Below are 25,241 nucleotides of genomic sequence, written 5' to 3' on the forward strand. Positions count from 1 at the left end.
CTCTTTCAAGTAATTTTAAAAGATATTTTTTCTATCTTTTCATTGCCCAACTTTTAGGAATTTAAAAATAAAAATATTAAAATCCCTCCTCTGAACTCATGCAACATTTTCTAGTCCTTTTTAGTCCAGCTAGACTTCAAGATAATTTTATTCTTTTAACATTTGGTTTTGTCAGTCTTCTGTACCTTTTCTGTAGGCCGAGAAAGCTCCATAAGGCATTTTATTACAGATATTAATATGACATCTGATTAATACAGCCGCCATTAAAATTAAAAAACCCTTGTACCAAAAAGATAATTGCATTTCCTTTTCTTTTGATTCAATTATATTAGTGTATTACCATTGAATTTTAATTTTCCATTTTTAAGGTACTACATTCTGATAGGAAAGGTTTATTTCTTTGCAATTTTCAGTGTTTTTAAAGATTATTATTGGTCACAATAATTAAATAAAAGCAGAAAACATACAGCTCTTTATAGAAGAACCTGCTGTTACTGATGCCACTAATTTTTTTCTCTAATTGCAGACTTTGGCAAAAATCCATGAAAGAAAATGAAGTGCTGAATAAAATTTAAAAATGAGTCACTTTCTGCTACATGACAATGGATACTGAGCTGTCCAAGAGAGACTGAGGGTGTGACAACCTTCATTGTAGATTCTATGAAGATAAGGGCCCTAAATAATCATTTGGGTCACTTTCTGCTAAATTCTGGAACCTAACTATTAACATTTTATTGTAAGCAAAGTGATAAAAGTTACCGAGAATGATGTCTCATATTCAGTTGGTGTCTTCCAATCATAGCTACATCTCTCAGGCAAGAATCGTGCTTCAAAAGGCATGTGCACACACAAGACCTTTGGGGAGAATCCTTAACAGAAATAACCTCTCATGGAACCACAGAATAGGTTAGGGTGGAAAATAACTTTAAGACCATTGAGTCCAACTCCAGCATTGCTAATTTCACCAATAAAACAGGTCCCCAAGTGCCAGAGCTACACTTCCTGGAAATACCTCCAGGTGTGGTGATTCAGCCACTTCCCTGGACAGTCTGTTCCAGTGCTTGACAACTTTTCCCTGAAGAAATTTTTCCCTGTGTCTTGGGTTGAGCTGGCAAAATGCCAAGTGTCCAAGATAGAGAGAAAGGGTTCCTCCTCCCCCCAACCAGCTAAGGGAAAAAGAAGAGGGAGAGAGAAAAAAAACCCCTCTAAACCAGGTTTATGCTGAAACTAACTACATGTATTTATACAGAAAAGAGAAAATTAATAAAAACTACACTATAACACACACTTACACGAGTTATGTATAACAAGAAATAACTTCCCACTTCCCAGTAAACACAAATTCTACCATTTTAACTACAAATCATTCTAGAGAAGTCAATTCCCCAGAGACAGACTTAAGCAGAGAGAAAAGCTAAGAACAAACATTTTACTTCCCTCAGATAACATGATGGTAAGCTGGTGCTCTGGGCTTGGGCCTCCTTATCCCTCCTGGGACAGCAGAGTGTCTTGCTGGGACCACAGCTGTGAAGCAACTGCACAAGCCACCCACACACACTGACTCTTACCCTTTCTGAGATGATGTTGTAACATGGCATGGAATTCAACATTAACTGGCTAGAAGAAGTCAGCTGTTAGCTAGCCCAGCTCACCTGAAATCAGCTGACAATTCCAGGCCTAGTCTGAACTTTAAAGCCTAAATTTTTGGCCTACTTGGCTAAACCCGTAACGTATTCCACCCCTTATTCCATACCATGTTATGTCATTCATATTTTAAATTATTTATTCCCACGCTTAAACAGTCTTTGTTCTTTCCGTGGCCGTCTTCCACCCCTCCATATTGTAGGCAATAGCCCATTAGGATGGGGTAGGTACTTCAGGCAGTTCATCATTGGACACCAACACCAGTTCAGCTCAGGTCTTCTTCATCTGATGATTTATGTCCTGCAACACAGAACTCAAAATGCAAGTTACCTTTTCCCCCAAGGTTAAACGTCCTTGAGGCACACATTGGGATTATCCCATCCCCTTCTCAGGGGTCACTATACCCTCATTAGGGTCACCATCCCCACATTGGGGTTACTGGCCCCACACTGGGGTCTCCATCCCCTTCTCAGGGGTCACTATCCCCACATGGGGGTCACTATTCCCTTTTCAGGGGTTTCACAATAGCAAGCACATGTAAACAGAAACAAAGGGACCGTCCAGGCTCCTCCTGCTCCCCTGAGCTCCTGGAAGAAGGAAGACTACCACTCCTTCCTATCTCCCCTCCTCCTACTCTTACGTGGAAAACACCTGTGGAATACTTATGTAATGTCTACTTCCTTAGTTACTCCTCGTTACTGAGGAAGGCATGGATCAAACCCATCACACCCCGATATCCAATCTAAACCTCCCCTAGTGCAACTTGAGGCCATTTCCTCTGCTCCTGTCACTTGTTACTTGGGAGAAAAGACCACCCCCCACCTCACTACAACTGCTTTTCAAGTAGTTGTGAAGAGTGATGAGGTCCCTCGAGCCTCTTCTTCTCCAGGCTAAACAATCCCAGATCCCACAGCTTTTCCTCATAAGACTTGTACTCCAGACCCTTCATCAGCTCCATTGCCCTTCTCTGGACATGCTCCAGCACCTCAATGTTTTTCTTGTAGTGAGGAGCCCAAAACTGAACACAGGATTTGAGATGAATTTGCACCATTGCTGAGTACAGAGGGACAGTCACTGCCCTGTTCCTGCAAGACATACTATTGCAGATATAGGCCAGGATGTCATTGGCCTTGGCCACCTGGGCACACTCTGGCTCATGTTCAGCTGCTGTCAACCAGTACCCCCAGATCCTTTTCCTTCTGGCAGCTTTCCAGCCACTCTGCCTCAAGCTTGTAGCATTGCATGAGGTTTTTATGACCCAAGTGCAGGACCCTGCACTTGGCCTTATTGAACCTCACACAATTGGCCTTGGCCCATTAATCTCATGTGTCCAGATCCCTCTGGAGACCTTTCCTGTCCTCCAGCATACCAACACTACTGCCCAATTTGCTGTCATCTGCAAACTGTTTGTGAGTGCTCTTGAACCCCTTGTCCAGATCATCAAAGCAGATATTAAACAGTACTGGTTCCAACACTAAGCCTTGAGGAACACCACTGTTGACTGGCCACCATTGGGACCTGCCATCCAGCTGGGTTTTTACCCAGGGAACAGAGCATCTGTCCATGCCATGAACAGCCAATTACTCCAGGAGAATGCTGCGGAACAGTGGCAAAGGCTTTATTGAAGTCCAGGGAGAAAACAATCACAGTCATTTCCTCCTCCAGGGAATGGGTCACCTTGTCATAGAAGGAAATCAAGCTGGTCAAGCAGGACCTGCCTTTTCTGAACCCATGCTGGGTTGGCCTGATCCTGTATCTGTCCTGCATATGCCACATGATGGCTTTTGGGATGATCTGCTCCATGTCCTTCCCCAGCACTGAGGTCAGGCTGGATTGTCCTTAAAGTCCTTCTTGTAGATGGGCATCACTTTTGCAGAGGTCCAGTCAACTGGAACCTTCCTGGTGATACAGGACTGCTGGTAAATGACAGAAAGTGGATCGGTGAGCACTTCTGCTGTCTTCCTCAGTACCCTAGTAATCAAAGGAGGGTTAATGAGAATCTTAGCCTGCCTAACAAGAATCTTAGATACATTTTTTATCATCTTTTATGGCAGTAGCCAGATTCTTTCTAGTTGGGCTTTGACTCTTCTGATTTTCTCCCTGAATAACATCAGGGCATCCCCGTAGGCCTCCCAAGTTTCCTTGCCCTTATTCCCATGTGATCATCCTTATCCATAATTTCTAACATATCAACAACCTTTGTGTCTTTATTGTCTCATGGATCTCCATTCCCTACCTCCAGTGAGACAGCACACCAGACATACCTCTAGTGATTTCGGTTTTATCCCTTTCCCCCTTTGAATCCAGTTTAAACATTTTCACTGAGCCCAAGTAATGCCTGTGAAAAGATCTGTTCATCTCTTTGAGACAGGTGTAACCTGTCAGATGTGCAACCTGCACTTAAATCTCACTATCAAGAAACTTCTGACTGGGACAAATCTTTAAAAGCCAGAGACTTCATGAGGTCTAGTCTGGGCAGAATCAACAATGTCAAGATTTATTTAAATTAGCACCATAGGTAGATGATTGATGAAATTGAGCTTGTAAGTGTCATATACAAGTTAGATATTTTTTTCTTTTTACAAGTTGAAGATTTTTCCTTTTCCTTCTTGCCTACACAACCATTTTTGTTAAAATCCTTCTGCAGGGCTTTCTGGAAAAACACCAAATTGACATTTGGAGACATTATGGTCTCTGCATGTGGACAGAACAAGGATCAGCAGACAAACGAAAGTGCAAATATCAATGCACTGCCCCAGAAATGAAGTGTCAGTCTGATGCTGAACATTTATAAATCAAAGAAGTATAAGATTACTATCCTCTTGGTGCTTTCCCCTCCAGGGTACCTGAAAGCATGCCAATTAGTGCCAGTTGTGCTGACAGCTATTCATTAAGTCTATCAGGAAACTGCTCTGAGATTTTGGGGTTTCATTAATTCCTCTAAAAGCATCAGAGCAGGTGCTTTACTCATAGTGGGGAATCCAAATGCTTCCTTTCAAGACAGCTCCTATATGCTTCATTGTGATCAATAATAATGAGGGTTATAAATGGCAGAATGCACTGCTTTCTTTGCTCTTGCCTGCCGAAGTAAAGCACTTAGTGGCAGCTCTGACTCTGGCGGTGAGTCCTCTCTGTCCACATATTGTAGAAGAATCTCCCTGTGCAATTCCTGCGCCTGAGCACATGATGCAATCTGTAGTTGTCAGGGATGAGTTCAGAACATATAGGCAAGCAAAAAAATGACTAAGAAAATTTCCACTCTGAAGAATTTTACTATACTTCAGGAAAAAACAGTTGGGATTCTTCTCCCTTCCTGCTCCCAAGAGGGGTGACCCCAGTGTGACCAAAAGAATGTTATAGTTTGAGCTGGCACAGCGGCACTCAATGGTGGCGTGACCTCATTCAAGCCACGATAGTCCACTGTCAGTCTCCATTCTCCATCTGGTTTGAGTACAGGCCAAATGGGGCTGTTGAAGGGTGAATGTGTTCTACGGACCACCCCTTGACTTTCCAGCTTCTTGATCAACCTATGGATGGGGATCACAGCAACTCGGTTTGTCCAATACTGTCGCCTATGTACGGTTGCGGTGGCCAGTGTGAGCAGGCTGATCCTATAGACCCTCTTCTCTCATGAGACAACATATATTGCTGCAGATATCAACTATTTTGTGTTCTGGGTTCACTTGGATACATTATCCCTAGCAACAGAAATTGCTATGGATTATTTTCCTCTTTAGTTTATGACATGAAGGATGAAATTTTTGAGCTTTGAGTCCCAATGTTTGCATTTTCCTTCAGAAAAGAGCAAACTCTGAATACTGTATTAAATTTTTACTTAATATCTTTCCACTTACTCTGTATATTTTCAAAGGCATCTGCTATTTTATATTTCTCTATCATGATATATGCCCTGTATATATTTCTATCATATAGCCTTTGTCTCATAAGCACATTAACAAGGCTTGGCTATTGAACTTTGTCACAAATAATTAAGTTTTATAAATTTTTTTAAAATTTTCTCCTAATTTTATTTTTTTCTGTGCTATAGCTTAAGAGGAATTGCAGAACTGAAAATACTATAGGTACTAGGAAAGCAACAATAACTCAAAATCTAAGCCTCTGTATCTCATTCTTTTTTCTTTCTTCATGTTTACGGAACATTGGAGTTAAGACAAAGAAAACAGTTTGCCTCTGCAAATAGTATACATGGGTGATATTTTCTCTTATTTTTGTTTTTCTTCTCTTCAACAAAGGCATTGTAATTTACTTTTATTAATTCAAATCCCAAAAAAGTGTGTATTAAACAATATGATTCCCATATTTTATATTTGAAAGATAATTTTTATATAAATCTTTCCAAATGGGACAGGCATATTTATTATTAATAGCTCTAATTTCACAGGCTCTTCATTTGCATATTGCCATGATGTTACATAGCTTTGCTGAAATTTGTGTGTGTATACACATAGACACATACGGATCACATGAAATCAAGAACTACCCAACAAAGGTGATATATTTTTTCCCTGAAAGCATTAAATATAAATATCTACCATGATATCATAGTTTCAAAAATAATTGTGCAACTCTTCAGGATTCACTGTAAAATTTTCATTGACACTAATGGGAGCAGAATCAGTTTCATAAACCAAACACTTCTGAATACTCTGTGCAAACTGCATGTTGTATAAATGTTTGCAGGAACTCTGGAAGGAATACAGGGCTTTTATTTTTCCAGTCTATAATTGGTTAATGGATTAGGCTTTATTGACTTTGGTATTTGATCTCTTTTGTGGTGTTGGTGACAGATTTTTCTGTCACTTTTCCTCAGCATTGGAAAAATAGACAACTTGAGCAAACATTTTACCATTCAGGCAAGTCTAATTGATATCTCTTTTGGTCTAGAATTTAACAAAGCTTTTAAGTTGAGTTACTTAGCTCCTTCTTTCTTTTCTTTGCTATTTTGTAATTGTCTTTTCTTTGCTAATTTGCAATTTTGTAATGCCTGTGTTACTCTTAAGTGATTCAGAAGGTGTCCTTGAAAACTAAGAAAATAAGAATTTTGAAAGGAATAGGAGCACTGTATAAAAACTAAAGCATATTACTATTATTGAGCTGTGTAACCACTTTGCTGTCACAGATCTAGACCAGACTCAAGGGGACTGGAGGCTAGGAGGGCTCAGACATTCTTGGGTGTGCTCCTTCTCCAGAGACCTCTGTTTTAACTCTTTATTGCCCCTAAATTAGATTGTCCCCACTGGCTGCAAATAATCTTGCTAATCATGTAGTCCCAGGGCAATGTCTTCGACTTTATGTCTAAGGCCAATTAGGGTCTATTACTTGCATTTCATGCCTTCTGGTCTCCTTCCCCAGGAGTGTTAGGAAGTTAGGGACAATTACTTGTGAAATTCACCCATTGTTTCTTTGCTTTTTGGCTCATATTGAGTTTATCTGGCCAGTAAGATCTAAGCAGATGTAGTCCAGGGCTCATTTCCCTGAGAGGTGCTCTTGGTGGGCTTTTCCACATGGCAAGTGCTTGCTAGAGTTTGGAATGGGCCTGTGTCCATCTTTATCCAACCAAGGGTAACTTCTGTCCATTTATTGACAGCATTTATTCAATTGTATCTGTGTACTCAGGTGACATCATGTATAATAAAAGAATTTTTAATTTTTAGAGGAAAACTGTGTTCCTACTGAGCAATATAAAAGTGGGAACTAGCCCTGAGACTGGCAGTATTTTGTTTTAAACCTGATCTTTTCCACTGTCAAACAGTGAGTTTCAGCTGATCAGTTTATCTGTGAAGTGCTTCCTTATGCCATAAAGTACTATACGGGAGAATGGATGTTTTTCAAAAAACCCATGGGTACTGCTGCCAAAATGTCTCTTACTTAAATAGGATTAGAGTCTACATTTAATGATGAAAGTGCTTATATGTGATGAAAAGGCTTCTATAGTTGCACTGCTCTTCTGATTAACACTTCCCAACAAACGAACCAAAAGCAATGAATTTTATTTAACAGCTCCAAAATTATGACAGAGAATAAGATTTACAGTGCTTTAAATCTTTCTTCTTCTCCTAAAAGAATGAAATGCTTTACCTAAAATACTAAAAGCAGTAATTTCTTAAGTTCAGTTGATAATGGGCATGAGAGATGAGGTTTTTAGTCTTTTAAGAAGTAAAGCCCTGGGTCAGGTGTCTTGTTCTGAGGGCCCCGTGCCACAAAGGGCAAAGGGATGAGCAGAGCTATCCAAAGTAGCTAATGAAAGAAAAGTAGGCACCTCATTCTGGCTGTAGTTCTTGCTCTTGAATCTGACTGGAGGTTATGATCTTATGTGGATCCTGTCTTATAATATACAGAGACGTGTAACTTGTGAAGCAAAGAGGCAAGAAGTGAAGGTGGGCAGAGGAAGGAGGATTTTAGAAACCCACACCACTATGGTCCTGTTTATTCAAACAGGGGCCCTCTGCCTGCCTGTGTGTGTCTGACTCAGTCATATAAGAATAGCTAAAATCTTGGCCCCCTCATAGCCTACAGGAGTTTATGCACTGATTTTAATGGATATAGGATTTCAGTCAGAACTAGGGAACTTTTTTCACGAATACATTTATTAAATTGGAATATAGTTTACCATAGCCACAGCTAGACCCAGCTGATAGGAGAATTTACTAAAATGGCATTTATATTCAAAATATGCTTGGGAATCATTATTACATTTCTAAATAAATATAACTAAATGAAGCATTTCAATTTATATATAAAAGAATTCTGTAGAGGAAATGATAGGTCCAATTTTCCAACTAGCACTACTTCAGAAAATATCATTTATGAAGACCATTAGTCTGACCTCATTTGCCAGCACAGAATTCACTTCAAACTGATTATAGTAGCAACTTATCTGTCATGCTCTTTTGAAATACAAAGAACAAGAAAAATTGAATCAATGTAGTAATTATATTAAAAGATCTTCATTTTTCATAATTGGTTTTATATGTTAACAAGAGAGAACAATGTAACCAGTGAAGTAATTACTTGTTTCTATCTGATCACACTTTTTGCAAGAAACAAAGTTAAACCTCTGAACTAATTATTTTAAAATTCTCCTTTTACCCAGCCTTACTTTTTATATTCTGGAGAGTGAAATTGATGTTTTCAGTGAAATAATTAACATAAATACTCCTCTTTTCTGTATATATTCATGTAATGTGTATTGAAGAGGGGAAAGAAGAAACAAGTCAATGAACGGATTACTGTAGAAATTGAGATCTTTCTATTCTTTCTTGCTTGGATGACTGTGGGTGCTGTTTGAGAAAAGTGTCCTCCTGAGGTGGAGTGCCTACAATTTTATAGGTTGTCACTGGTTTAAGCTGAGGTTAAAGTCATGTAGGTTATAAGGAAAATGTTTCAGAAGGACTGTGCAGGGTAGGATTGAAGTTGGTGCTTGTGTTCAGTGTTTTATTGAACTGTGCAGTTCTCTTCTGCATCACACACAAGTCTTTAGCTGTGGTTAAAGGTGGTGCTGAGTTTTGCTGAAAGTTACAGCTGCACATACATGTTTGTGTCTGGATGCTGTACATGTTAGTATCAGAGCCAGGTGAGCCTCTTTGGCTTCTGAAGGTTATGTATTCTCTTTGCATCTGAGATACACTGGAGGACTTCCAGAATTTAGCAACAAGTCTGTGTTCTGTGAAGGCTGCTGGCTTGAGTTCTACTTCCACGCTTCACAGACTGCTTCAAAACCATTTCTTTCTTCAAGACTGTAAGGAACTGCATGCACAACAGACAATTATTCAGCTCCTTCAGTTTGGAACAGTTCCTGAAAACGAACTTAGATTCAGTCCTAAGTCAAGATTTAACTCTGTGAATACCTTCATATATGTGTATATGTACATATATTCTACACACATATTTATCTTTACATGTAGACATGTGGAACACACCCACTCATGCACCACAGTGACTGCTGCTACCCTGGAATGACAACAACGTGTTCAACTTACTGACAGTTGCCCTCACCCAGCCAGGGCCAGCCATGAATCTAACCCACTTATTTGTCCCTGCTCCTCTAAAATGAATTCCTAATGCTGAATTTACTGCCATAGCCTTGTGACTCCCATGTGCCTCCCTTAAACATTCCTATTGTCACTAATCCTCATTTGAGTATTAAAATTTAGAATATTACCCATGTAGGCACTTCTGATTCCAAGCCTGACTTCAAATTATGCTAAAGCCAAATTACCTTTACAGCAGAGTATTTCATTATCCCCTTAGCTTATGGTAATACATCTTTACAAACTCTTGCTTTTGTCCAGTGGTACTTGAGAAAGAAATTTAACATTTCAGATTCTGCTGAGGCCTAACTCCAAATCTAATATCAACATCAACATGACACTTGATTTATTCCAGAGGTGCAGTAAATCCTACCTGCTGATAGAACTGTGCCACAGATTTTTGCACTTTCCAACAACAGGCTTCACATGAGTCCTTATTCCTTGCTCTTCCTAACAGGAAATTGAGGCCTCTTGCCTTTAATCTCAGCCAAATGCATAATGCAACTTTAAACATAATTAATCTACAAATTTCCATGGGTTATTACCATATTCCTGAAGATTGGAACTGCTTTTAAATTATATGTTTCTGCTGATGTCAGTCATCCTAGTATTATGTGCTTGAGAGGATCTAGAAATTAATGTACCTGATTAACTGCTGCTTTCAGCTTGAGAACCGATCCATGTTAGGGCAATATCATAGCCTAGTTTCACCAATCTGAGCTAGAACCATAAATCATAATCTCAGCTCTTGGTGGCATCCAGGATCTCTATAAATTTAGAAGACTATAGATACAAACCTAGCTCATGACATTTTATTTATCTCTGAATGCCAAGTACCATCCTTTGCTTTTCTGAACTCTGGCAGCTTTTGCTTGTTCAGGACTGCCCTTCAAGTTGCAACTACACCATTACAGCTCAGCCCAACCCTAAAAACCTTCTACTTTTCTTCTACCAAAAAGCAAAAACCTATTCCTCTGCCCTTAGACACTGTTATTAAAGGTAAACGTTCTGAGCTTAGCAATAATCTTAGTTATTCAGTCTTTGCTGCACTGAATCCTGAAATGAATCTGAGCCATATTTCGCTCATCCAGAAATTATTAGATATGCATTAGGATTTTCTGTGAGTTTTCATCACCTTATCCACAAGGATATAAGATGATTTAACCAGTAAAACTATTTATTTAGACATTACTGATTCTAACTGCAAGAAGCTTTGCTGACGATTGAACCCATCCTGATCCAGACAACAATAAGATACTTATTTCTATCCACAAGAACATTCTCACCAACCTGGCACAACCCAGTTTATTCATTATTCTTCTTTTGCCTGGATTGTGTTCAAGACAGAAACCTAACTGCAATATTTAAAGCAGCCCTATAACCTAAAACCTCCTAAAATATAACCTAGCCTAGTCCTCACCCAGAAACAATCACACATCTTAAACCAGTAGTTGTTTTTCACATCTGTGAATGCTCTTCTTTCCTACTTTGGCAAGTAGATGAGCACAAGGTGAGAACAAACAAGATCTTATAGTTGGGACTGGCAAGTTTTGAGTTATAATTCGATTTTGTTTACCATTTATGACAGTAGGGATTGGGAGGGAATGAGGTTTAGCATGTGAAGACCCTGAACTTCAAGCTAACTAGCATCAGAGGCTATCTTAACTAGTGATGGCTCAGAAGCTGAACAGGCATAAACATATAATCATGTAAATTGGAAAGTTGTGTAGATGCTTGGTTTTTATTATGTGGAAAAAAAAACACCTCTGATTTTTTTTTTTTGTGGTGGCATTATGGTTAGATTGCTGTTGTTACAGCTATTTATATAAATTATCAAACAAAGCAATTTGAGTGGAAAACTAATGGGGAAGTTTTTATCTAAGTAGCAGTACCTGTGGCTTGCTAGAGACCAAGAATCACATTTCTATATATAAAACATCAAGAGTCTGACATTTGTTTGACTTTTGCAGGAACCAAGATGGAGCTAGATGTTTGACTGAGAAATGGTTCATTGAGCTTTGGGATTACTTGTGAAGCTGTAATTTGACAAACACTTTTGTTGATTCATTAAATAAACCTGAGTGCTACTTCTATTAAGTATGCTTGGCTCTTGCCTTTATGAATGCTATCTGGATCTCTTCAGAAAACAGAAAACCTGGAAGCACATATTTCTGATCAGGTAACCTGCTTGATCCTAATGTCAGTAGCATTACATCCAGGCTATCTATGGCCTGTGGCCAACATGAAGTCTGAGGACTGATAGAGAACTGAAGATATTGATGGTAACAGAAGCATTTCATCAGGTAGAATTTGTGTTAGAATTTTTGATAAAGACTGGTGCCCATGATTGCTGCCCCTCAAGAGGGCAGAAGTTGTTTTTGCCCCTGGAGTCTGTAAGAGCAATGGGAAGGGACTGATGTTATAAGCATATAAAATTTACGCTATGGATCTGCCATGACGTAGAAACACATGTTTTTTAAAATTACTTCTAGTCTTAGCCCTAATGAAATTACAGTGCCACCACTTGTCAATTCCTAAGTCTCTTAAAACATTCACTTGTGAAAAACTACTACCCTAGTCTCACAAGAATAAGCAATAAATCTCCCAGTGCCTTCTTGCTCTCCTGTCCTCTAAGTCTAGTCTTAATCTATCCTTGACAGTCTACAGCAGCATCTGTCATCAGCTCAAGAATTAACATTAAACTGCACATGTTAGTGCTGTGACTGACATCTCTGAAAATGCCCAACTACGTTTTGCCAGACCAGGAGCTGACAGGAGATCTCTCCTACTGCTGTTAGAGCAGCAGTAAAATTTAGAACAGTGGAGCCAGCTGTATATTTTGGTCCTGCTAAGATCAATAAAGGTTGTTGCTGACATGGACAAATACCTTACGTGAAATTAAGGAGAATGAATTGGAGTGGTTTTCATTATTGCTGAGGTTAGGTGTGGAACAATCCCATGCTTCTGCCTGCAAATGCTGCATGTCTAACTGTGGTGAGCCAACTTGAAGCAGGGAAGGGTAATCCTGGGGTGTTTGAGGACTTCCAGATCATCCCTGGAAGGGGAAGGAAGTCTGGCTTGGAATCCTACAAGATACAGGAGAGGGATTATTTTAACGCAGAGTTGGAACTAAGGAAAGTAAAAGCTTCATTGAGTTAAGGCTATGTTTAGGCTTGGAGTGGGGTTTGTGGCAGCTGATGTAGGAGAATTAATGTCAAGTATGAATTCTGCATGCACAGAGATCTGAGCTTTTAGATATATTTTGTCCTGGTCCTGGTTAGATGAATCTAACAAACTACTATATTAAAGATAGGTTTGGCAGAAGACTTTAGGAAGAAAAATTACTGTATTTTATTGGGCTAAGTAGGAGTGAATGATGACAGAGGTTGCTGGTTGACTTTATTAAAGACAATGTTACATTTGAGTCAAACTTCATGTCAGTCTTTAGAAAAACAGGCTGAATTCAGCTAAAGATTAGTTTTATTGCTTGACTATATGAGAATAAGCTAGCATCAGGTAAAAAAAAAACCAACATGATTTTAGATATACATAACTACCATTGGAAGAAGGGTATGACTGAGAAATAATGAATAAAGTGAGATATAGATCTGTGATTATTGATAGTGTTAATCAGGGTCATTACAGAATCATATTTTTATACTAATGCCAGAATTCGGTTTAGGATTAGCATCAGGTCTGACCATTGTGGTTCACTGACAGATCCCCCAAAGCCTTCAGAGCTAAGGTGAAGGTCAGTGCCAGCAGTGGCATTTGGCTTTTGATTGATATTGGGACTCAGGAAGGTCACTGCACTTCTGTGTTAATGGTTCTGTTAGGGCAGACACCTGAAAGAGCAGAGCTAGGTTTATTGATTGAATTTGCAAGATTATCAGGGCTAGGATGATATCTTAAATAGGTCACATTCAGTGCAGGAATTGCTGTTCTTCTGTGCTAAGTATGTGATAAGAATTTGCTGTGTCAGAGACTAGAGAGCTGAGGCCAGCAGACTTGAGACGAATCAGTCTGAGAAGGAAGGCTTGTTGTTTTTTCTGAACATAATTATCCCTGGACTTGGAGATAGAAAAACTATGTAGATAAGTCTCCAATAAAAAAAAAAAAAGGTGGGATAGTCCAGCTCTTGAAAAGTTCTCTTAATACCTTGAAACTCATTGCATAACCTTCCTTTTACTTTATCACAATTTATAGAGCTCAGACTACCATGAATTCCCTTAACATCAAAGCTGGAAATGTTGCATAGGTCAAATAAACGTAGCAAGAACAGATTTATCCTGCTCAGGTACAGCACTGGATTCGAGCTAATAAGCCTTCTGAAATGTAGAGCATTGGACAGCTCTGGCTGGCACAGACTCATTCTGCACCTGAGGCACATCAGGACTTGTTATTTCAGATATAACTGAGATTGCCCTGAAATACTTTGTTGTTGTAAATCTGAAACTTTGGGAGCAGATCTCAGGGCAAAACACACAAACCAACACTCCCTCACCCCATCCCACCCCCCCTACCCACCCCCAAAAAAAAAAAAAAGAAACCCATGATACAAAAATTGAGAGCATATTTGCAAGCAATTTAAGAATATGGTGCTTTGGAACCATAGTGTGACTATTCTAACTAAAATGCAACATGTGTAGTATTCAGAGTTGCTTTCTACATATATGGATTTGGAAGAGGATTTCTTTCCTAGTTTTTTTGTTTTTTTGGGGGGAGAGGGGTAAGTAAAAACAACAAAAATAAAATATATTCATAACTCCATTATTGGAAATATTAATAAAATATAACTATCTACCTTGGTTTCAAAAGAAACTTTCCGTTTAAAAAAATGGAAGAAATATCTTTAAAATCAGAGATTTTAAGTTTTACTTTAACATAAGTATTCAATATGTAATCACATAGCAGTTGGAAGGCTCTGAATCTGTGAACTCATATAGAAGGAAAAATAAACACTTTGCAAAATGGTTTTAAAGATTTGCTTTAAAGGGAGGTAAAATGAATTAAAATAAACTACTTTTCCAATTTTCTCCATAAAAATAAGAAGAAAATTATTGCATATTCAGAAATAATGTGCTGTAATTTTGGGAAGGGTGTTCTGCCTTTTATATAGACTGACTAGCTGAAGCCCTATTCCAAAATCAGAAAAATTCAACTGGCTGGATTCTTGTGATGAGTGAGAATGCACATTTTTACCAAAGCAGCACAGAAAACCTTCATTCCTACCCATAGAAACACTGGGTAATCACATGTTTAACAATCCAGGCAGTCCAGGTGGGGCAATGAAATTTAATGTGGTGCCCAAGGCAGCAGTGGTTACACTGATTTTACCTTTACACTTTCTCACTGGTACCTACAGTGTTACAAAGAAGTCAGTAGAGCAATAAAGGTCAAGAAATGACCTGAGGTTTATAATATTGTACAAAACACTGCTATCTGATGGCCCACAAATGGTCCAGAAGACCCTGTTCACTGATTGTGGTCTCACCTGAGCATCAGAGAGCAGCTGATGTGACCATTTCCAACTAGCACAGTCAGATTATGAAACAGGATTGATAATGATAACTTAATGAGATTTGGGCTCATTCTAGACAGGGATAAGGCTGGGAAGGAAGAAATATGATCAAATACCCATCTGTGTCCAGGGAGTGATATTGCATATGTGCAACCCTAGTGACTGAAAAAGAAGAAAGAATTAGGACTTGAAAATAGAAGCTAGGACTGATAGAAAGACTTTTAAGGGAATTTTCTCATCTGTCACAAAAATTTTAAGACATAGAGAATGGAAATTTTCATACTGAGGTATGGTTATCTAACTAGTCAGCATGCAGTTCAAGTTATCCTCCCTTTTCAACTCGAGAGACAGACTGGAATAAATTCTTCCTGTTTTAGCTATTGAATTACCTTTGGATGGATTACTCTCAGGAGACACCTTAGCCTACCAAGTTTGTATAAAGTAATAACACAACAGGGAAGACAGTTTGTACGTTTTTATCTGGAAATGCCTGTTTGATTGTTGGAATTGAACCGTAATGTTTCAATTGCAAGCACTCCAATATTAGAATGGTAACAAGTTCAAAGAGGTCAAAATCCTGTCTCAGACACTTGGATAGTTTTAAAATTAAAAAAAAAAAAAAGCTGAGCAACAGGATATATTTCTTTGGTCTTTAATGTAGAGAGCCAGATAGATCTTATGCACCATACTTCGTTCCTCTCATGTTATTAGTGCATTTATCATCTTACAAGTGCATGCAAGTTCTTTTGAAAATACTATGTGAGGGTTCATGGGTCTGCTCTCTCTAAAATCATTTTGTCTGATATTTTCATAAAACCTGCATCAAAAGTGCTCTCATGAGCCTGCACCCGTTTAGATGAAGTCAGTATGTTGCTGTTCCTGTTCCTGTCTGGTAAACCTACTTTCTGAATATGAAATGATTGTCTGAAAAATGTCAATTCTAAAACAATCTTAGCCAGGGTAATGCAGGCTGTGATAAGGATGGCTGTTCTCCAAACAAATTTGTGTAATCTTGTTCACTTAAGTGAAAAGTAACATGTGCATATATCTGTTTTAATCCCTATCTTTGAAAAATATCAGTCCAACAGACCTTAAGGAATGCTCTGTGAAACTAATTTTATAAACAGACATTTGCATTTCATTACATATATATTAGCATAGAATGATCGACACCCATGTTTGCCAGGGTTCATGTTTTTAGGCATTTACATTTCAAAACAACTTTATTTTGTAAGCTCAAAGAAGGAAAAGGAGGGATTTTGTCTCTGTTCCCCAGTTAGGTGCAGCAACATGAGAGCAAGCGAGACCGTGCTGAGCACCCTGAATCCATGGCACACACATTGCAAGCAGAGGGAGAATGGGGAGGTTTCATCCAAATCCTATCTGGTTCCATGGCCTGACCTCCCACTTGCACAGGGGACACAGTAAGCAAATACCTGGAGACTTCACTGAAGTTCAAGTTACATCCAAAGGGAATTCAGATCAAGTGCACTGAGTCAACTCCATGGTGAACACCAAAGCATGACAAGCAGGGATCATTGGAGGACCATTTTGAAAGAGTACTCCTGATCCAAGTAGAACAGTAATGCAATGCTCAGTGAAAACAGACCTCAGGAAAGCACTAATGAGAACAAAACAAATGTTGTTTTCACCTGCTTTGAATTTTGAAGAGGCAAGAGTCAACTTGCCTCTCACCATCGCCAACTGACAACTGAGATGAGGCAAACAGATTCCTTCCCTGCTTGCTTATACACATTGAATTATTTTAATCTTAAATTCTGGTTGCTGGGATTATCACAGACAATTTTGAGACTTGGACTAACACTGCTAATTGCAGGCATAATACAAAAACATATCCAGATGTGGAAATAAAGTCCTTATTAGTTGAACAGCTGTAGAAACAGTTGCTTTGTTAATGAACAAATTACTGATGCAGAGAGTGAAGTTATCCTCTCCTTTGATTATCAGTAAAAGGGCCAGGAGTAGAAGGCACTCTGGGACAATATTACTGGGCACCCAAGGAGAGGTTTTTCCTTTGTGATCTGTTGAAAAATTAATGAGACCTATTCTATTTGTTCTTACAAATTTTGATGAAATCATAAAACTGGTAGCAACTGAAGAAATGTGTAATATAAGGAGCAGAAAGTCATTTGAGTTGTAAATATAGTATCTGGTCTGAGAAAAAAAGAGAAAATGAATTAAAAATAACTTAAACAGAATAAATAGAAACCATGGAAGATGTCAATGTGAAAAGGCCTTTTACTGTATAAAATTTAATTGAATTTCAAAATGCTCTGCTTCAGCCAAATGCTAGGAATCTTTGTTGTGTATTCACAATTTCCTGGATGTCCTAGAACTGATTGATGACAAGCATGTTATCATTTTGTCACAAAAGATGATTGTATGTGAAAACAAAAGGAAATGTTTTCTCAGTATGAAAAATGCAAGTATATTTAGCAAGAGACTTGTTTTTGATGTAGTGCTGTTGCACTTTCTTAATAGGTAGGACATTGGTGATCTATCACTTGGGCCTGAACACTCAGATAGATTTTTGAATGTTAACATTCAGCAGGCTAACCCATAATTACACTGGGGATATGAGCTTTCATTTAGTTCATAGTAACATGATGTAATCAATACACAGATGCAATGGTTTACTGTTTTGTGATAGTTAATGTTGTTTAATTCTGAGACCAAATAACTTGGATATGTATGTATGTATGGCCAAACTTGGCGAACGCAGATTTAGGCAGGGCTGTCCCCACGTGGGTGGGCCCTTCCAGCCTGCGCAGTGGATTTCAGGTGAGGCTCAGCGTGCGCAGAACTGGCCCCACCGTTTCAGTCCTGAGGTTCATCTGCCACGGCCGAGCGAGCTTGGACAGTGCCAGTGAAGTCCTCAGGACTAGAACCTCCAGCACCCGGCATTTCCCAGGAGGTCTCCCATCCAAGTACTAATCCGGGGCTGACCCTGCTGAGCTTCCGAGATCTGACGGGATCGGATGTCAGGGAGGCATTTAACTGCCCATAACTTGGATAATATGAAGAGTAAAAGCAGAAATCCAATTGTGTGTAAAGTGAGTTTCAGTTTTATAAAACTGCAAACTGTTAAGAGAGTGAGAGTTAAGAAAATGCCACTTCAATCACTACAAGTATGTAATTTCAACTTGGAAGGCATTTTTAAAATACTGCCATAAGTAAACAACAGCAGAAAAAGAAAGAATATTTGTGTTAGTCAAAGCACAAGCCAGGTTTTTAATGAGGTGTACTAAAGTCTCATAAAAACCACTTGGAGGGATTGGTTGACAAAATTTACAAGTCATGTAGCCAGACATTGTCCATTATGAAATTTGAAGCATTAGGGTCTTTATCAGTTAATATTTGAGACAGAATTGTGGGGTTTATCATCAACAACCAGTTGTTTTTATACTTTTTTTTTGTTTTTTTCCTCCTTCTTTTGGAAGACAAGCTGAATAGACCACAACCTTAAATGAAGAAACAAATAATAACACTGTTTTTCAACTACAGAATCATACTTCCTTGTCCTTCCATGTAAACTTCCATTTTCTCTTCCACAACCTACTGCATTGACTTGTGACTTGTTATGAGCTTGGTTAGGTATGAAAATAAACTGAATGTCATAACTTACTGTTAATGAATTGTAAACATTGTAAATGTAAGTTAGAAGTGCTACTTTTATTTTTAAAAGTGTAAGTCAATAAAAATCTATTTCATTTGCTAAGTCTGTCCAGAAAAGAAAACCAACCAGGTAAGCCAACAGTTTTTTGTCTCTAATTCAGAAGAAAAGTATGAGGTACCACTGTGGTTAGTGAGCTTCTGTTAGACTCTACACCTGTGCTTTTCAGGAACTAATAGATGTGAGTCTTTTTGTTATATTAAAGTTTGGAAAAATGAAATCTGAGTGAACATAATCACACACTGAAACTAAGTATCCAAATTTAGTTTCTCCCCAGCAGACGTATTAACATCTCTTTACAACTGCACCACTGGAACCTTTCAAGTCAGGTTCCTGCTAAGAAAAAACTGATCAGTGCCATGATACTGGGATATGTTCTCAGTATCATGTAATTCATCTAGATGGTGTGCATATCCTTTGTTATGTGAATGGTCATAAATAACAAATTCGACTGGAAATTGCCTCCCAGGTGGGTGAGGCTCCAGAGGAGGACAGGTGGCACAACCCAGGCCTGGCTGAGATGCACAAGGTAGACTACTGTCATTGAAGATAAATTATATTCTATGTAAAATCATAACATTTATCAACTACCTATATATACAGGCTGGCTTACAAAGAGATTAAAGAAAGCACTGATATATGCCCACTGTTCTTGGGGAGGTTCCCAAAAAGACCTGTCGCGTTAGATCATTCGTTCAGGGCACGCGGCCTGAGCTCAGCAGAGTTCCAGCTGCTGACAGGGCCAATACTGGGGGTTTCTAGGAAAGGCTGTGCCAGCCTTCTGTGTCAGGTGCCATCACTGCAAAGGCGCTTTCAGTTTCCACAGAGTGCCAAGAAAATCCGTTTGATAAGCATATGCTGGAAAACATCACAAAGCACACAATATGCTGGAGGTTTTCTTAAAGAGCTACTAGCATGAATTATTCCAGAATGTGGCCTAAGAGCATATTTGAAGAGTACAGAAATGCATTAAGCCCAACAGGTATCCTGTCTGCAAGGCAATTCATAGTTTTTCCAAAATACGACTGTGTGAAAAATAATCAATTTCCCACCCACACATACACTAGAGAGAGCTCTGTTTTAGAGCCCTTGGTACTCTATTTCACCTAATCTGCCAGCATTGCACATGTGGGAACCACAGGAAAGACATGATAAAGATTTAGTCCTTGTTATGTATGTATTTCGCTTCAACCCTGTTCCCTGTTAACCTCCCTGTTAGGCCAGGCCTTGAATGGCTGGATAGGCAGTAAGGCAGTTAAGAATCAAATCCACTGTATTTTATCTTAGTATCATTTTTGTAGTTATATATTGTGCTGGCTTAAAGGCAAACCAGCAGGGGAAATGAACTCACCACAAGAGAAATTATAAGTTAGACCTAAAATTTAATAATAATATTACAATAAAAACACTGACACAAAAGGGAAATTGCTTTCAACTCACAAAAACCCAGCAGTATAACCCAGTGTCCTGGGGCACAAACCCAAGGGGGTTTGTTAGCCCTTGTGCTGAGACCCCTGTGGTTCCCCCAAGTCCAGAGCAAAAGGAAATGAAAAACCTGTTGGTGCAGGTGAGGGCTGTGGTCTGGGCGAGAGCGGTGATCTCCTCCTGTCGAGGTCCTGCTGCTCCTCTGGATCTGATGAGAAGTTCCTGAAGTCTTCTTACCCACCACTTATGTACCCTCAGGGAGCACCCAGTCCCTCCCCCTGGGCGGGGACTCACACAGTGGGTGATTAACTCTGGGAGCCAGGGGGTGTTGAACTGTTGATGGCCCCTTAGCAGCTCCGCCCCCTCAGGCTGAGTGTGAAGGTGATCATGACTCCCTGGGCAGCTGCTGCTAATGGCCCATTGTCCTTGGGAATGAATAGAGGGGTAGAATACACAGCTTTGATCACCCCCACACAGTGTCAACTGGTCCCTCCTGTTCAACTAGGACATATATAGAACACAATAGGTGCGTCTGATTCTTGACAAACTGAGAAAGAGATACTCTGTTAAAACTGTCTGCAAGTTCTATACAGCTCTTTTACAAACTGTGCACAATTAAGCCTATAAAAATATGTTTCCAAAGCTTTGTAGTGGGTACAGCCTTACACTGAAGGTGAGTTTCCATTCTAGATCCTTTGAGTGCTTCTGTTATGGTCCAAAATGAGGCTCCTCACAGTTCTTGTTCTATTTTTCCCTAACTGTGACCATAGTGTTTTAATCTAAATGCTGGCATGGTTTGTGGTAATAGTCTGTCATGGTGCTCATTGCTTTTCTGAATTTAAGCTCTCATCAAAGTTGTATTATAATGTTTTAGTGAATGTACATCACCTTCCTAGTTAGGATCATGTCTAGAGTCTTATAGTGACTAAACTGGATGTGAATGCCTACTCTGTTGCCTCTTGGGATGTAGACTAAATGACAATTGCAAAGAGTTTAGTGTGCTGCTAGTTTTTAAAGCAAGACATGCACATGGATAGGCCATATCTAATACCCCATGTCACTTAAGGTAATAATTTTTAGAGATATGCTATGTTAGTCATATTTAAATTCATTCTGGCTTTAGTTGCATTTTCTAAATTGCTCAACTGAAGTTTGTAATCTTTATTGTTATTGAGAATAGATAGAAACACTGACAGAAAAGGATTAAGCTATTTGTCTAGGATAGCTTTATGTTTTGGAATTCTAGAAGGTTTAGGTTTTAAATAGCTATAGCAACCTCAATTACTCTTAAAATCGTATAATTATATTTAAAATTCCACAGATACTTAAGTTAAAAATTTTAAAAGCAATTAACTTTTCTTAATTTAATGAAGGTGATTGAAGTATTGTATTTTAAAAGATAATATTCTAAACTCTAAGAAGATGATGTTTGCTGTTCAGATAAGTGGGACAACTGAAAATCTTAGGTCACATATGTATTATAATTTGATAATTGCTGGAAAATCAGTTTGAGACATTCTATTAAAGATGCTCCAGAAACACCATGTGCTGCTCATTCATGTGATCACTAGAATGGTCACAGGAAGAACATATTACTTTTGTTTATACTGTTCATGAAGGTAAAGATTTAGGTTATATTTTATGGTAGTCTGAGAATCACTCTCCCTCTGTTGCAAAAATGGATTTTTTCTTTGCAGCAAGCAGATGACACTGGGAGATAACAGGGAGGGGAAAACAAGGGACAGATCAGTGTTAAATGAAAAATCATCCATCTGAAAAATGAATGAACACAACTCTCAACAACAGTGTCCCATGAATTACGTTCAAAGTACTTAGTCTGCTGTGAAATTATGCTGTGACCATTCTAATTGGCAGACTCCAATGCCAAGTCTGCTCCCAGGAGGTGTGTTGATATTCCTTATAGCTGGAGCAAAACCCATCAGACAGAAGAGGAAATGTGGATGCTGAGGCTGAATGTGTACCATAAAGACTAGTTAAAAAAATATTTATGTATACATAGATTTTTTGATTTAATTTTGCTGCTGACTTAATCTGATAGGAAATTATGTGTCCAGACATGATGTTACTTAGAGCTACTTTAGTGATCTTTATAATATTGATGCCAAAGGGGTTTTTGTTCTGATTTTCACATTTTGTAGATTTTAGGAACACAGTAGTTGTGGATTTTTAGAGGGTTAATATTTCTAACAGTTTAAGTTTAATGCCTTTCTATCACTACCCCTGTCCCAGAACAGGGAGCTCAAATTCCTTTAGTTAATTAATCTTGTTTAGACTCCTTTCCAAGGTAGAGCTGAAGGATATCAGAAGGCCCACAGAATGAAACATAAACACAGGTCAGAGTGACCCAAAAGCCAGAATTGGATGAACTCCAAGAGACCTTTGTGTGCCTGAGGAAGAAGAGCTGATGAAGACAGAGGGTCTTGACGACCCCAGACCCAATTCCAGGGGTTGGACCAGGGGTGGGACTGGGGCTGGACTGAGAAATGTGTAAAGCAATGATTGGAGGGATCTTATTATAAAAGCCATGGAAACAAGAACTGAGACACATGCATGTCATCCTGTATTCCTGTGGGCTGTAGGCCCTGTGATATTAAAGGACCTTTACTTTTTATCTTACCCTACACTAACGTGGCTCAGAGTCCTGTTTTTGGGGGGAAGGGTCATTCACGGCATCAATATTGAGACACTTTCAAAACTACCATTTAATGCTTTAAATGCTTTAGGTTTATACTGTGTGTGTTCAAATTGGGGTTTATTCTTTTATTCTCTTGGATTTTTTAATTTTTTTTTTGTGAACTTTTCATATCCACACTTGTGCAGGTTTTGGCTGGGGTAGAGTTAGTTTCCTCCATAGCAGTTAGTATGGGGAAGTGTTTTGGACTTGTGCTGGACACAGTGTTGATAACACAAGACTGTTGTAGTTATTGCTGTGCAGTGTTTGAACACCACCAAGGACTCCTCTGTTTCTCATCCCACCCTCCCAGTGAGGGGACTGGGAGAACACCAAGAATTGTGAGGAGACACAGCTGGGACAGCTGACCCCTGAATCCCAAGTGATATCCCAGAGCATATGGTATATGTGGCTCAGCATATAGGGCTGGGGGAAGAAGGAAGGGAAGGATGTTCAGAGTGATGGCCTTTGTCTTACCAAATCAGGTGTGATGGAGTCCAGCTTTCCTGGAATAGTTGAACACCTGCCTGCCTATGGGAAGAAGTGAATTAATTCCTCGTTTTGCTTTGCTTGTGTGAGTGGCTTTTTCTTTACCCATTAAAATGTCTCTATCTCAACCCGGGAGTTTTCTCACTTTTACTCTTTTGGCTCTCTCTCCCATTTCCCAGGGACAAATAAACCAGTGATCATGTGTAGCTTACTTGCCACTTGGGTCAAACCATGACCATGCTACACTAAGCCACTGGTTTGCAAGGCATGTCATGTACCTTGCACGCAGGAGGCGCCAGACAGCTCCACATGAAGGATGCTCTATGCCTGGTATGAACATTGCTGATACCATTGTTCCTTATTGCATCTGGGTATCTGTCAGATCCGAGCTTGCTTGACAGCACAGAACTTTGCCAGAGTGTGTTTCCAAGATTGTGCAGAAAAGGTGGAAAACCTAACAGAAACAACCTGAGGCTAAAGACAGACTTTACTCAATTTTCAGTTCTCTATTTGTGGGACCAGTACAGTAGTCACTATTAGTATCATTACAGTGTAATCCAAGAAAACAAGAAGGTGAGGATAGTAAAAATAAGGGGTTTTCTGAAGACATTAAGTCAGAAGGAAGAATTTTTGTTCTGTTCTCAGAGTCCATACCAATGTCACTTTTAGTGTTTCTGCCATCTATATCAAGGCACTTAAATGCCTCCCTGACATCCGATCCCGTCAGGTCTCGGAAGCTCAGCAGGGTCAGCCCCGGATTAGTACTTGGATGGGAGACCTCCTGGGAAATGCCGGGTGCTGGAGGTTCTAGTCCTGAGGACTTCACTGGCACTGTCCAAGCTCGCTCGGCCGTGGCAGATGAATCTCAGGACTGAAACGGTGGGGCCAGTTCTGCGCACGCTGAGCCTCACCTGAAATCCACTGCGCAGGCTGGAAGGGCCCACCCACGTGGGGACAGCCCTGCCCAAATCTGCGTTCATGAAGCTGAGCCACACACACACATCTATATCATGATAGGATTTAATAAGTTATAATTGCTGTGTTTTCCCTGTATCTGAACCCAATAAAAATAAAAGCCCATTAAAATATGTATCTGACTCACAATAAATTACAAATTGTTATGTAGTCGTCTTCACAGACTTTGTTATATAAGCTCTTTTGTTTGTTTGCATTATTATTTCTGTTATATAGTTATAAACTATCTGTTACATAATTTTTTTGCTTTAATCTTTCAGAAAATTCAGAAAGGAAAAAAGGCAACATTTAGACTAACCCATTTAATTCTATCTAAAGAAAAAGGCTAGCAAGAGATTCTGAGGCATTAAAGGCAAAAGGCAGATATGTCACACAGGGAAAAAACAGGAAAAAGGTTCTTTAATAATGTGAATAATTCTTAAAGGTAGGCAGTCTCAATACACTTTTTCTTTTAATACCTGAACAACTAGAGAATTTTTCCTCAACTTTAAGACCAGTAAATTAATGAATAAGTATATTTACCATGTTTTTATGGAAACTTTCTACCTTTTCACAACAACAAATAAATTAAATTGAAAAAAGCACAATAAGCTTAAGTATAAGAAAAAGAAAAGAACACTGGGGACTTTCTAACCTTTAACCAAGGCTGTAAGAAATCCCTTCTATTTGAAACAGATTCTCAGACATGCTTCTTGATAACCAAAAGTCCTACCTATGGGATTTTCTGGGTACTCATCTTCCACTGAAATC

Source organism: Pithys albifrons, chromosome 1 (genome assembly GCF_047495875.1).
Source record: "Pithys albifrons albifrons isolate INPA30051 chromosome 1, PitAlb_v1, whole genome shotgun sequence".
In the NCBI taxonomy this organism is placed as follows: domain Eukaryota; kingdom Metazoa; phylum Chordata; class Aves; order Passeriformes; family Thamnophilidae; genus Pithys; species Pithys albifrons.